Source organism: Neomonachus schauinslandi, chromosome 8 (genome assembly GCF_002201575.2).
Source record: "Neomonachus schauinslandi chromosome 8, ASM220157v2, whole genome shotgun sequence".
Lineage (NCBI taxonomy): Eukaryota > Metazoa > Chordata > Mammalia > Carnivora > Phocidae > Neomonachus > Neomonachus schauinslandi.
The window spans coordinates 80,020,533-80,034,309 of record NC_058410.1 but is presented as its reverse complement, the minus strand read 5'-3'; positions in this window follow the sequence as shown (position 1 = coordinate 80,034,309).

Genomic DNA, 13,777 nt, shown 5'->3' with positions numbered 1-13,777 from the left:
ACATTTAGCAATGACTGGACACAAATTTGGTTGTCATGCCTGGGTGGAAATAAATTGCTGGCATGTAGGAGCCAGGGGTGCTGCTAAACATTCAACAATGCTTAGGATAGCCCATCATGACAAGTAATTGTTACACCCAAATTGTCAACAGTGCAGAGACTGAGAAACCCTCACTGGCATCTTGCTTCCCATACTAATCTTTCAGGTCAGTTCAGAAAATGGAAAGACCCTTATTTATATGTTTTAATGATAGCTTCAGTTTTATATCACAGGTCATATATTTTCTTTATTTTTTTAAGATTTTTAAATTTATTTTAGAGAGAGAGTGCGCAAGAGCGTGAGTGGGTGCAAGTGTGTGTCTCCCTCTCCCTGTGGGCAGAGGGAGAGGGAGAGAATCTCAAGCAGACTCCCTGCTAAGCATGGGACCCAAGACAGGGCTCATCCCACAACCCTGAGATCATGACCTGATCTGAAATCAGGAGTAGGACACTTAATGGACTGAGCCACCCAGGTGCTCTGCAGGTCATATGTTATCTATAAGTCAGGAGAACTAAGACCTTCTAAGTACATGGTAAAAGCCTCACAAAGCAATAACCAAATCAGCACATCCATAGTAAAACCATGTACATGTTAAATTAACTGCAGTGTTCTTGTTTTTATTTTAAGTTTTCACATACTTTCTGAACCAGAAATTGTTGATCTGTAGTAGGCCTTTTCCAACAGAAAAACACCAGAAGCATTAATAAAATTTATTCAAAATAATTTGGGACATTAAAACCACATAATGAAGAACCTAGACATAACTATAATTCCATTAACTTGTGAGCAATTTATTCAAACTTTAAATGGGAAATATTATTGGTAAAGAAAAGGTTCTTATGTTACTCACCAAATTCTAGGATGTTAAATACAACCGCCTTAAAAGGCATTTAAAAGCTCCTTGTTTGTAACTAGAATACACCATACTGTCTGACTCAACCTGCACTAACTGACTAAAACGAGTGCAGATACAATGGAAGGTTTTAGAAAATACTAACTCCTTGATATGGAAAGAAATACTAACTTTAGTTGCTTATAGAAAAAATTTCTATCATTTAGTATTTATCCACATATGTTTGTTTTATATTAAGTATTTATGCCGACTGAGATACCTTGATAAGTTCCTTCCCTCTGCCTTTCTCTTCCAAAAGAACTATGTCATTCTATGGCCATAAATTTCAAAATGTATATATAAATAAAGGCACAAAACACAATGAAATGTTTGTCATATTTTTAATAAAGAAAGAGTGTTGTATTTGAAGTTTTCATCAATATTTTAATGACCAACTTCAGAGATTGATAATGTATGCCAGAAATTTATCCTGTTGCCAGAGCAGTTCTAAGGAGAATTGTGGAAAAAGAAATCTAAGATACATGAAGAGTTTTAAAGATTTTTTTAGTCAATTTCTGGAGTGCTTTATGAACTTTCAAAATCCTTGCCAGACACAGAATGCTGTATCTCCCCAGTTGTCTGCAACTTCTATGAAAACATAAAGTCTTTGAAAGCAGAAACTGTTATTTTGCACAAAACTGGATTCCCAGAAACTCATTCTTGCAATAAATATTTTAGGATAATGAAATGACTATGGTTTTTCTGGTTCCAGCCATGACAAACTTACCCTCCACCCCTAAGTACCTAAAAATAAGCTGAACAAAATAAAAAGATGTAAAAAGTTATAAATAAATAACTCTCTGCAGGCACTATACAGTAACCAACACTAAGCTATGACTCTTGAGGGAAAGAAGGCATAGTAAGGGGAACCCATATTTATACTAGTGCTCTTCTGAGGGTATTTTCTGACCTGTAGTGCTTCAATACTGATTCACTTCAATACTACTAAGGCAGGAAAAGTAGGGGAGGGAACAGGGCACCAGAAGAAAGTATTTGCAGCATAGAAGCTGGGAGTATTTACAGAATAGAAGCTCTAAAAACCTGTGAAATATTTCCATTATGTCTTTGGCCAAACTCGTAAACTCTGCAAAGATTGAGACTATAGGAGGTGAGAGAAAGGAAAGAGACTGAGACAGAGACAGAGAGGGAATGTAGTTAAAGGGAACCTGAGCACTGATTAGGTAGTTTATAGGTTATAAGTGTTGGAGAAATGTTGATGTTCAGGTCCAGCCATAGCAGAGGGATCTTGATGCATACATTTACCATTGAGCTGGGGTCCCAGAAAATATGTGCCCTACACCCTAGCTATAAAGCACAGGAGAAAGGACCAGAAAAAAGAGAAAAACAAATAGACCTACCCTAATCAATCAAAAACCATGCTTCTATAGAGGGATCAGCAGGATCAGCAGGTAATATAAGTGCAGACAGAATATAACTCACTACCTTTTAGAGGAAAATACCATCCAGAAATTCTACATTATATCAACTCCAGTGCACTTCATAAATGAAAAATTGCTAGATATGGTGAGAAGCAGGAAAATTTCACTTATAAAGAAGAGTTAAAGTAGCCAATAGGAATAAAACCAGAAGTGATTCTGACATTGTGATTAGCAACAAGAACCTAAACTAGATTTAATATGTGAAAGGAAATGAACCATATTTGGATAAGTTGGATGAATCAGTAGAGTATTTAAATTGAAAATTAGAATCTAGAAAAACAATCCAGTGACCATTTTTAAGCTACAGAAATAAATATATGAAATAAAGAATGTATTGTATTGTTTTAACACTAGTCTGGATATAGTTGAAGGAATGCTTAGCAACTAAAGGTCAGAAAATATCCAGAATGAAATTGAGAGAAAAAAGAATGAAAAAAACAAGGATATAACAGAGTTGGCAGACATAATCCAAGATGTGTCATATAAGCAATTTGTCTCACAAAAGGCAATGCAAGAGACAGACATATTATGGGAGGTAATAAAAATGTTAACATAAAGTAGACTCTTTTCTTTTTTTTTAAGATTTTATTTATTTTTGAGAGAGAGAGCGAGCGAGCACAGCTGGGGGGAGGGGAAGAGGGAGAAGCAGACTCCCCACTGAGCTGAAGGCAGATACTTTAAGGGAGCCACCCAGGCACCCTTAAAGTAGACTCTTTTCAAGCTAAGGTTGCATTTTGCAATTTCTACACTAACCTGTAAACCAGTGATACTAAAATCATAACCAAAAGAAAAAAAAAGCTAACAAAGGAGAAATAATGGAAAAATTTTAAATATGTATTCAATGAGAACAAACAAGTCAGGAAAAGAAAAATAAAGTAACAAAAAATGAATGAAAAAGAAATTACACACCAACATTACTCTCGACAAAATCATTGTCAAAAATTAGCAAAACAAATCCAGCAGTGTGTTAAAAAAGTACAATAATACAAGGCTGGCTCAATGTTAAATAACCAATCCATGTAACTCACTGTTATGTGTGTGTATAAATTTCAGTAGATGTAGAAAAAGCATTGGCTATTCATTCATAATTTTAAAATCTCAGCAAACTTGTATTAGGTGAGAGTTTTCTTCATCCACTAAAGAGCATCCACTAAAAAAAATACACCTAATATCATACTTAATTGTGAAATAGTAAGATTGGGAATAATACAGGTTGTCTAGTCTTGCTACTTTTATTCACCATTATGTTGAAAATCTTAGTCTGTGCACTAAAGCAAGGCAAATTTCACAAACGTTTAGAAGGAAAAAAGTAAAATCATTTTGTCTGTGAATAACATAAGTGTATATGTAACAATTATAAAGAAATCTACATAGATGTGGACATAAAAGTGAGCAACGATGGACACTCAAGTTAAAGTGATTTCAGCTTTGCCATCCACGGATATTGAGGTATTAAAACAGTTCAGAGCAAAACTATGAAAAATTTAAAATGGAAGGGCCTGAGAGTCTTATACTATCCTTTCACAACCCCAGCCAAAACGAAGCTCAATTTTCTTACAATTTCTGTCAATTAATATATTTTCCTTATAAGAAAAGCAATGCGTGAAGATTAATCTCAAGATTTTCTACAAACTTAATTTATGATAGAGATGGTTCATTGGGTTCATTTGGTTTGACAATTCATTTTGCCACATGTTACATTGAATAGCTGTGAGAGAAACACAGTTCATATTAGGAAAGTTCACAAACTATATTTTTTGCAATAATAGAACACTAGACTATTACTCATAGCTAAGACTTGTTAGATCATTATACCTATGTTTGCTTAAGTGTCCAAATGATTAACTAAAATAATAATCCTCTTTTTTTTTTTTTACTAAAATGGAAATAAGCTGTATTTAGGCTGCCTGCCGAGGATTCTTAATGATTCTTATTATTTAATCTGGTAGAATTTTTTTCTCCTTTTCACTAAAGCTACTTTGTGTTTTCTTCAGTTCCAAAAAGTATTTTGTAAGTGTTGGTATATTAATCCTCATAATGTAAAGGAGTTCTAAAAAATTAATTGCCCATATGTTTGAAGATTCAAAGTCAATCATCTATCTAAAACTATAGGATTTCTATATTACATCTTCCCTATTTTATTGTGTTCCCCTCCAATAAGATCATTTTTCTGTCAATTTTTTTTCCCTCAAAGCGTACCCCTTCCAATTCAAACTTTCTCAGCTAACTCAATGGGATTAACATCGTGTTGATCATTACAGGAATTACTGAAGACTCTCACAGGTGTCTATCCCACAACAGAAATCTTCCCTACCTACTCTGTCTGTGTAGCCTAGATGATTTTTCAAGTCTTTTTTATTGCAATTTTTTACTGAATGGATTTATAAACTATGTATACTATACATTATAGTAACTAATAAGGTGATTCTGGAGGGGGACTATCTGAATTTGAATTCTAGCGCCGACCTATACTAGTTGTGTGATCTTGCTGCTTAGTGTCCCAATGCCTTTGTTTTCCAAGTTGTAAAATGATGGTAATAATAGCCCTATTTTATAGAAAAATTTTAACATTGTCTGAGATAATGCATGCAAATAAGAAGACACACGCATAACACTTAGAAAAAACATTGAATATTCTAGACAAACAAGAAATGTTGATTGCTATTAATACACTACACTACTGCTACAACAAATGCTATCAAAACTTTGAGACTGAGAGGGCGCCCGGGTGGCTCAGTTGGTTAAGCAACTGCCTTCGGCTCAGGTCATGATCCTGGAATCCCAGGATCGAGTCCCACATCGGGGTCCCCGCTCAGTGGGGAGTCTGCTTCTCCCTCTGACCCTCTCCCCTCTCATGCTCTCTCACTCTCTCTCTCAAATAAATAAAATCTTAAAAAAAAAAACAATCTTTGAGGCTGAGAGTCCTTTAAGAAGAAGAATTTTGTCTTATTCATCTTTGTATCTCTGGTAGAAAAGTGCCTCACATTTTATGTATGCAAATAAACATTTATTGAATAAGTAAATGAATGAATGAATGAATGTGATTACAGGATCTATTTGTAGTTTTATGTCTGTATTTTTTTTAACCTTTTGTCGATAGGTATTCTTATCATCATCATCATCAACAGCATTATTTCAAGTATGCCTCCTTAAATGCAATAACCCATTCTTTTCTAGTTTCCCATATCCTGGCTGTTAGGTGGTTTTATAGTATGTAAAGGAAATATGATACCCGAAAGCATGATTCTGTGAAGATGTTGGAAACATACATACTTATCTCTCCTGTCTTCTAAGTCCTTCCCAAAAGTAGTCAAAAAACAAAATAAACCAGATGGGTGGATGGGGGGAATCTTACTGCATTACAGGCCACAATGTCCTAGAGGAAAATTGTCTGGGATGCCTGGATAATTCAAGGGCTCCCAACTTTCCAGTAGAATCTGGGGGGAAGTCCACAGAATTACTCAGCTATTGTAGGTGTCAGATCATTGCTTTCATGGTGTGAAGGGAGTGCTAGAACCTGAAAGTCCAATAGGTACTCTGCTGTAGAGCTCTCTGCACCTGATTAAATTGATGATGGAAACACTGGAGAGGACCTATTCAGGTGAACTTAAATGCCTCACTGTGTTTTACGGGACCACACCATCTTCGTACGTGAAGAAACCCGGAGACAGAGAAACCACCCATTCTCCCCAGGTCAGCCAGTGGTCCACTGGAAAAGTTCATGACCTGCAACTGATTTATCACTTTCTGCCAGTGGTCACTACATGACATACTGGGACAACTTACTTATCTGGGAAATAATGTCCATGAAGATAAAGGTAAGTATGCTAATTGAGAAGGAGAAAAACCATAAGAGCGCTGAACTCTAGCAAACAAACTGAGGGTTGTTGGAGGGGTGGTGGGTGGAGGAAGGAATAATTGGGTGATCAGGATTAAGGAGGGCACTCAGTGTAATGAACAGTGTGTGTTATATGCAACTGATGAATCACTAAATTCTACTTCTGAAACTAATAAAAAAAAAAAGGCAAGCATGCCCATTTACAAGTATTTGTGGATACAGGGGGGCAAATAAAGCCAAATATTAAAATTGTTAGCTTCTATTGAGGCGGTAGAAAACATTCATTAAAAAAAGAAAACATTCATGAACAACCTTAAAAACTCTCAAAGAGAGAAACAGAGAACACAAAACAATGTAAAGAAACAAGATAATTTCTGAACTTAAAATTTCAATAGATAAACTGGGGGAAAAAATCCTGATAGGCATGTCCTAAAACTAATCAAGCTTCTAAAAATCCCCGTAACTCACAACAACAAAAATATATAAATAACAAGTAAAAATACTAGAACCTTTAAGAATAGTTTCAAAAGCACTAACATGAAAGTCATGTTTTTTTTTTTTTTTTCCTGGAGACAAAACAATAAAAGATGGTGAGATATGATAATTGAAGAAATGATAGAAGAAATCTTCCCTGAATAGTGAGGCTGGTTCTCCTAGTGGAAAGTGTACAGGGAAGAAATGATGTTCAATAGTGATACATGATATGGAGAATAATAAAGCAGGTAAAGAAATAAAGGGCTGGAATAAAGGGCTTTCTATACGAGGGATAAGAGAACACCTCACTAAGGTGACATTTGAGTTGGTCTCTGAAGTGAATACATGGGGAAAACACGTTGCAGACTGATACGAAGACTAAGCGGTATTAAATGAATTTAAGACAGGATTGCATTTGGCATGTTTGAGAGACAGCAAAGAAATCAAGGTGACTTCCAAGTGTGGGAGTACTGTTGGGAAGAGGAGAGGATCGGTAGGGGAAGAGGTCAGAAAGGATACAGAGGCAAGAATATTCCAGATTGAAGGCAATGGCAAGAACTTAGAATTTGAATTATGAGTGAGATGCTATGCCACTGGAAGATTTAATGGAAAAGTAACAACATCTAACATATTTTTAAAGTTTTACTGTAGCTACTGTGTTGAAAATAAATATGAGAGAGGAGGTGGAGGAGAGGGCAGAAAGAGGGAGGCAAGTGAGGAAGCCATTATAATAATTCTACAGCTAGAAAATAAGACCAAGGACCAAGTAGGAATGGAGATGATAAGCAGTTGGGACCTGGATATATTCTGGAGGTAGAGCCAATAGGATTTACTAAGAGATTCAACTTTGGAGAATAGTATGCATGGATTTTAAGAAGTTTATTTAGCAATGTTTTTTTTATTAGACAGTTTGGATGAGATTATTCAATGTCTAACAAGATGCAAAGAACATGAATGGTTTGGCTCAGTGTCATATCAGTGAAGTCTAGCATATTACCTGACTTGTAGCAGATACTCAATAAATATTTTTTAAATTAATGAATGCATGTTAGGAAACTGTACATTATTTATTTCATAATGTGAGTAGAATTAGGCAGCCTATTACTGAATTTTTAAAAAATCTCCTTCAGATATTAAAGAATGGTATCTAAACAAGGCCTTACTAATATCCTTTCAGCATCTTGAGGTACAATCAGGGTGGATAAGATAATCAAGATATCCTGCCTTGGAATAAAACTGGAACAGACACAGCAATGCCTGTATAAGTCTGGTAACCTCATCTCACATGAAAGTATCTATGCATTTTGTTTTCTGCCTTAGAACGTTGGTCATTAATATTGTGCTTATATTCCTCACAGAGTGATATATTTTTTTCAGAATTAAAATACATATGAATATATATTATATAGTATAGTTTCTCCATATAGATAATAAAAATAATTTAAAGACCATTTCATGCTTTTCATTTTAGTAGCTCTTATATCAGACAGTATTATCTTCCTCTCACATGAGTTGTATATTAACAGTGATGAATTTAAATAACTGGCAATATTAATTTTTCCAGACTTATCAAAAAATTTCAAAAAGTAAAAAATTCAAATGCATTTACTTTTTATTCTTTGGTTAGTGCTATCTAATTCAACCCCCCAAATCTTCTGATCATAAAAGATTTTGTGATTAGATGAAAATAGGATTAATGATTGCATTATTCTAAATCAAGTTCTAATGCAGAATGAGCTAGCTATGTATCATACATAGCAAAATTTTACTATAGATTTTTGCTTTTGTAAATGCATTCCTTCTGTTCAGGTATTTAAATGCATATAATCCAGCCTATTATATTGTAATACATCTTGGTTTGGTAAGACATAGGTTTTGAAATCAAACGCATTTATGTCTAAAATTTAGGCTCTTATTCCAACTGGCTAGATGACCCTGTGCATGTTTTCTAGTCTCTCTGAGCTTTAGTTTCTTTATCTGAAATACAGAGATTGTAAAACATGTCTTCAAAGTCTTTCATTCATTTATTTAAAAATATTTATTAAGTGCCTTCATATGTAATGACCAATAAATATTAACCTTCCTCTTTCATTTGAAGAATATATAAACACACACGTATATACAATTACTATATTACATTTACACATATGTATATATATAAAACTTAGTCATTATGTAATTATTCCATTAAAATATATATTTGCTCAAATTACATATGTAATGTTAATAATAGTATAATATTAAAATGTTTTATCCATTTGACTAGAAATCTGGTCTGAAGTAGAGCTTTTGTTTGATCAATGGTCAATGTCAACATATTTTTTTAACATTAGGAACAATACTATGGAGTTTTTAACAGTAACTGTTTCCCATTAGATAAGTAATATGCACATTACATTAAGTCCTAACTACAACTCCTCAAATCCTATAAAGTAGGTATTGTTACTGTTTTACAAGTGAAGAAATTAAAGTTTAGGGAAATTAACTTATTTGCCCAAAACCACATAACTATATAATGGTGATACCTAAATTTGAACCAAGTGATTCAAACTCCATAATATTATAATAATAATGTTATTAATATTATATCACATATTTAATATATATGTATGTATAATTTAACAATTAAAATTTCTATTGGAAACAAACACATGTCTTATAATGAAGGTCAAGCCAGAAAGAGTTGTTCTATAAGGCATGGGTTTGAGGAAGTCAAATCAAAATTTTCAGTTTCAAATAACTGAAAGTTTTTACAGATTCAAATAACTTTGGCTGGGTATTAAAATTCTCAAGATCCAAGTCAGGAATGCTTGGCTGATTTCAGATGACATTTAGAGATTAAAAAGAAGTATAATTTCTAAGCCATCTGGTTTCCCCACGCATATAGATTTAAGAAGATCAATGAAATTACTTGGAAGGGGCAAAGTCAGATTATGCGAACATACCTAATTGAGAGTTTATTTTGTTTTATATTATTTTATGGTTAAATGACTAATGCCTCGTAGGGTTGGCTTATTGCTTTTTTCATCACAATACCGAATGAACAAGGTTATGACATACTAGTCACAATGCTGGAGAAAAAGTGTTAACTCATTATTAAATATAATAATATTCATGAAAGTGATCATTTTAGATTCTTTTACAATTAGTTTCAGAAAGAAACAAGAATTCTGTAATCTAATCCATGCAAGGAAAATGTAGAGAAAGAATAAAATTAAAACTAGGAGGCTTTTTGATTTTTCTTACTGTCATGGTTTTAAAAATAGTAGTCTGGACATGGGTGATTTCTTTTATTATTATTAAAGTGCTCTTTATTGAGTGGAATCAATAAACTTAGCTGAACTTACAATAAACTTTAAAAATTAAAAAAACATACATCTGGAAGTATTCATCTTGGTAATACAGAAAAACCTTTCATGTAAATATCTTCCTCCTTTCTCCAAATACAGTATACTGAAATTAATTAAATTATTAAATTAAGACTTTTGTGTTGCAGAATGGAGGAGTGTGTTAAGAACGGAGAAAGACTAATAGTAATTTCAGCAAATTTTATGCAATTTCTCATCAAAATGTCATGTTAATCTGTCTAGACCTAGTTTAGAAGCACACAGGGCATAAAAGTTAAGCAAACTTCTAGAAAAGAGACAAAGTTTGCAGAAAAATCATGTACCCCAACACACACCTACTTATTTCCTCTTCTTTGCCCCTCACAGGCAACACTCAAAGAATTGAGAACAGAACAGATTTAAGCATAATATGACCTGTTTTAATCAGATTTTGGAAATATCAAGTTATTATTATACTTATGAATCACTCTAGTTTTATTGTACAGTTTAAAAATGCATACTAATAAGATAAATAATTTTAATCATATGTGAAGTCCACAGACCTTAAATACTTGTATATTTTTATGTGTTTAAAACACACACACACACACACACACATGCACGACTTAGGTTTCTAAATCTGCTCACTTAGGAACTGTCTCAGTTCATGTGAGCTGGTTAGAGATGTATGCCTATAGGCAAAAATAGACATTTAAAAAGAGTGTTTACTTCTACAAAGCACAGTAAGCTAAAACAGAGACACTATTTTATCACAGCCTAAACAGCATCGTTCATAAAGACCTCAAAGAAAAATATTCTCTGTGGTTTGATAGTATAAGAAAAAAAGAGACTGTGGGATCCAACAGGTAGGTCTAAGCTTATATACCAGCTCTCACACATTTAATGTGTAAGAATGATCTAATACCTCTGTGTTCTTGGGCAGTTCTGTAATGTTTCTAAGACTTCAGTTTCCTGTTATGTAAAATGGGGGTAATGATTTCTACTTCACTGGATGTTAAAGACTGATAATAGCATAGCATGAAAAGTACTAAGCACAGTGTCTGAAAAATTATTTTCTGAGTAAATTCTAGTTTCCTTCCTGCTGGTTTCCTGTTAGCACAGGTATTACACTCAAAACTCATACTCTAATACTTCAGATAAATCATTGCATTTTCTTACTTCTGCCAGCCTGCAAAATGAAACTTCAGCTTCCATCTGAGGATTGTGGAGTGTCTAAAGTTGAATGCAAAAAACACTTCCTATGAGAAAGTAAGATATCTGTAAGAGTGTGTGTGAGTGCGTGTGTGTGTGTGTGTTGGGGTTTAAGTGAGGTGGGGGAGGAACAGAAGTTAGTGTAAAAAAGTGTTATGTTGCATAAAAGAGGAAGTTTCTATTGAAACTACACAGAAGAATTAAGGAGCATCATCAGGAAGAAAAGGGACAAGGAGGAGAGCAGCAAGAACAGCCCAATGACAAGAGTCTGGAGGAATCCCTTAATACTGATATGAATAATGATGAAAAACCAGTCACAGTCAATCTGGGTTTTGATGCCTCAGGTAATATCTGAGAGCTTCTACAATTACTTTAGAGTTTTAAACCAAATATACTACTTTTTTCAAAATATTAAAAATAAACAACTCATGCACTTCATACTACTTAGACACATAAAGTTTTTGTGTTTTGTAGCAAGAGATTGAGGTTGAGATGCAAATTAAAACAACAATGAGAAACCATCTTTCATTAAACTGGCAAACACAGAAAAAAGAACATTCAGTCCCTGCATGGGTTTGGTGAGATGGAACTTGCCATTCCATGGTGATAGAGGTATAGACTGGCACACAATATCCAGAAATAAATTTGGCATTATATATCAATACATTTTAAAATGTTAATATTTCTACAATTCAATCCATTAACTTCACTTTACCAATGTCTCCTACGGGAATAGTCAGATGCATTAAAATTTCTGAAAAAGGGATATTTAACTGCTGGAGCAGTCTAACCCCTATGAACTTGAAAAGTGACCCATCAGACCTCCATTTGGGGCAGGGCCTTGGAGCGAAGAAAAACTTCTGGGAGTAGATCAAAATAGAGACAAAGGGAAAAAAGATGAAAACTGAGGTGGAAGAGAAGAGAAGAGCCAGAATATCTCAGAAAATAAGCTGCCATATATTTGAGTATTAGAGAAAAACAATAGAAGGGGGGGGTCATGTGAAGTTATAAGAGTTTTCTGTAAATGTGTTTCATCCTAAAAGTTTATGGAGCCTAATTTTTCATAAAAATGCTTGATATAGTGTGCCTGGCTGGCTCATTCGGTTAAGCGTCTGCCTTTGGCTCAGGTCCTGATCGCAGGTTTCTGGGATTGAGTACCTCATCAGGCTCCCTGCTCAGTGGAGAGTCTGCTTCTCCCTCTCCCTTTGCCTCTCCCTCCTGCTCGTGCTTTCTCTCTCTTGCTCTCTCAAATCAATCAATCAATCAATCAATCAATCAATCAATAAAATCTTTAAAAAAATGCATGAAATAAAACTACTCTCTTACAACAGAATGCAATATGAAACTATATCTTGAGATAACATATCCTAAAACTAAGAATGCTATCCCAGAACCACCAGCACCACACTGCACATTCAAATGAAATTACTGAACTTGAAAGAGAAAGAAAAACCCTCTTGTATCTAGAAAAATCGGCATATGTCTTATTAGAGAAAGCATATTAGATTATCACAAGAATTTTAAGGTATGTATTTAAGCAAGAAGAAAATGGAGAAAACAATATAGTGAAGGAAAGAATTCATAAGCTAATCATTTTATATCCAACAAAACTGACTTTCAACTACAAAGGGCACAGAGAAGCTATTATCAATATGTAAAAACTCAAAGAATATTGTTCTCATGAGGGTTACCTGAGAAATCTATGAGGATATAACTACCGATAAGCAAAATGACTAAAGGGATATGGACATCAGGACTGGTGGTGAGCACTGAGCATATTATTAGGTGCCCATAGAATTAAGATGAAATGAAGGTTAAGAGGAAGAAAGTATGGTATGCAATGGCTATTTCCTCTGACAATTTGTCCATGGAGGGGTTACAATGAGAAGAGAGAAAAAATTAATGTGCTTGAGTAGCCATATAAATGGTAAATTAGTACTGTTATTCTGAGACTATTTTGCATGTAATATGGGATACAACAAATTAGCAATGGTATATTCAGATTCTATCATTCTTGCGTCTTTTAGAAGCAGGGGTTAATGATGTAACAGAGAAGACATCAAATAAAAATTCTGTCATCTTGGGGCGCCTGAGTGGCTCAGTCGTTGGGCGTCTGCCTTTGCTCGGGTCATGATCCCAGTGTCTTGGGATCGAGCCCCGTGTAGGGCTCCCTGCTCCGCAGGAGGCCTGCTTCTCCTTCTCCCTCTCGCCCTGCTTGTGCTCCCTCTCTCTCGCTGTGTCTCTCTCTGTCAAATAAATAAATAAAATCTTAAAAAAAAATTCTGTCACCTTGAACTTCAAGTGAGAAGATCAATATAAATTTCTAAGGTATTTTATCTTGGGTGAATTAAACTATAATCAATACTATTTTATACCCACTACAAATTGTTATAATAAAATTCCAAATTAAAAATAACCCTGCCTAGAGGCCCTGGGTGGCTCAGTCAGTTGAGTCTGGACTCTCAGTTTTGACCCAGGTCATGATCTCAGTGGTGAGATGGAGGGATGAGTCAGGCTCTGAGTTCAGAGCAGGGTCTGCTTGAGATCCTATCTCTCC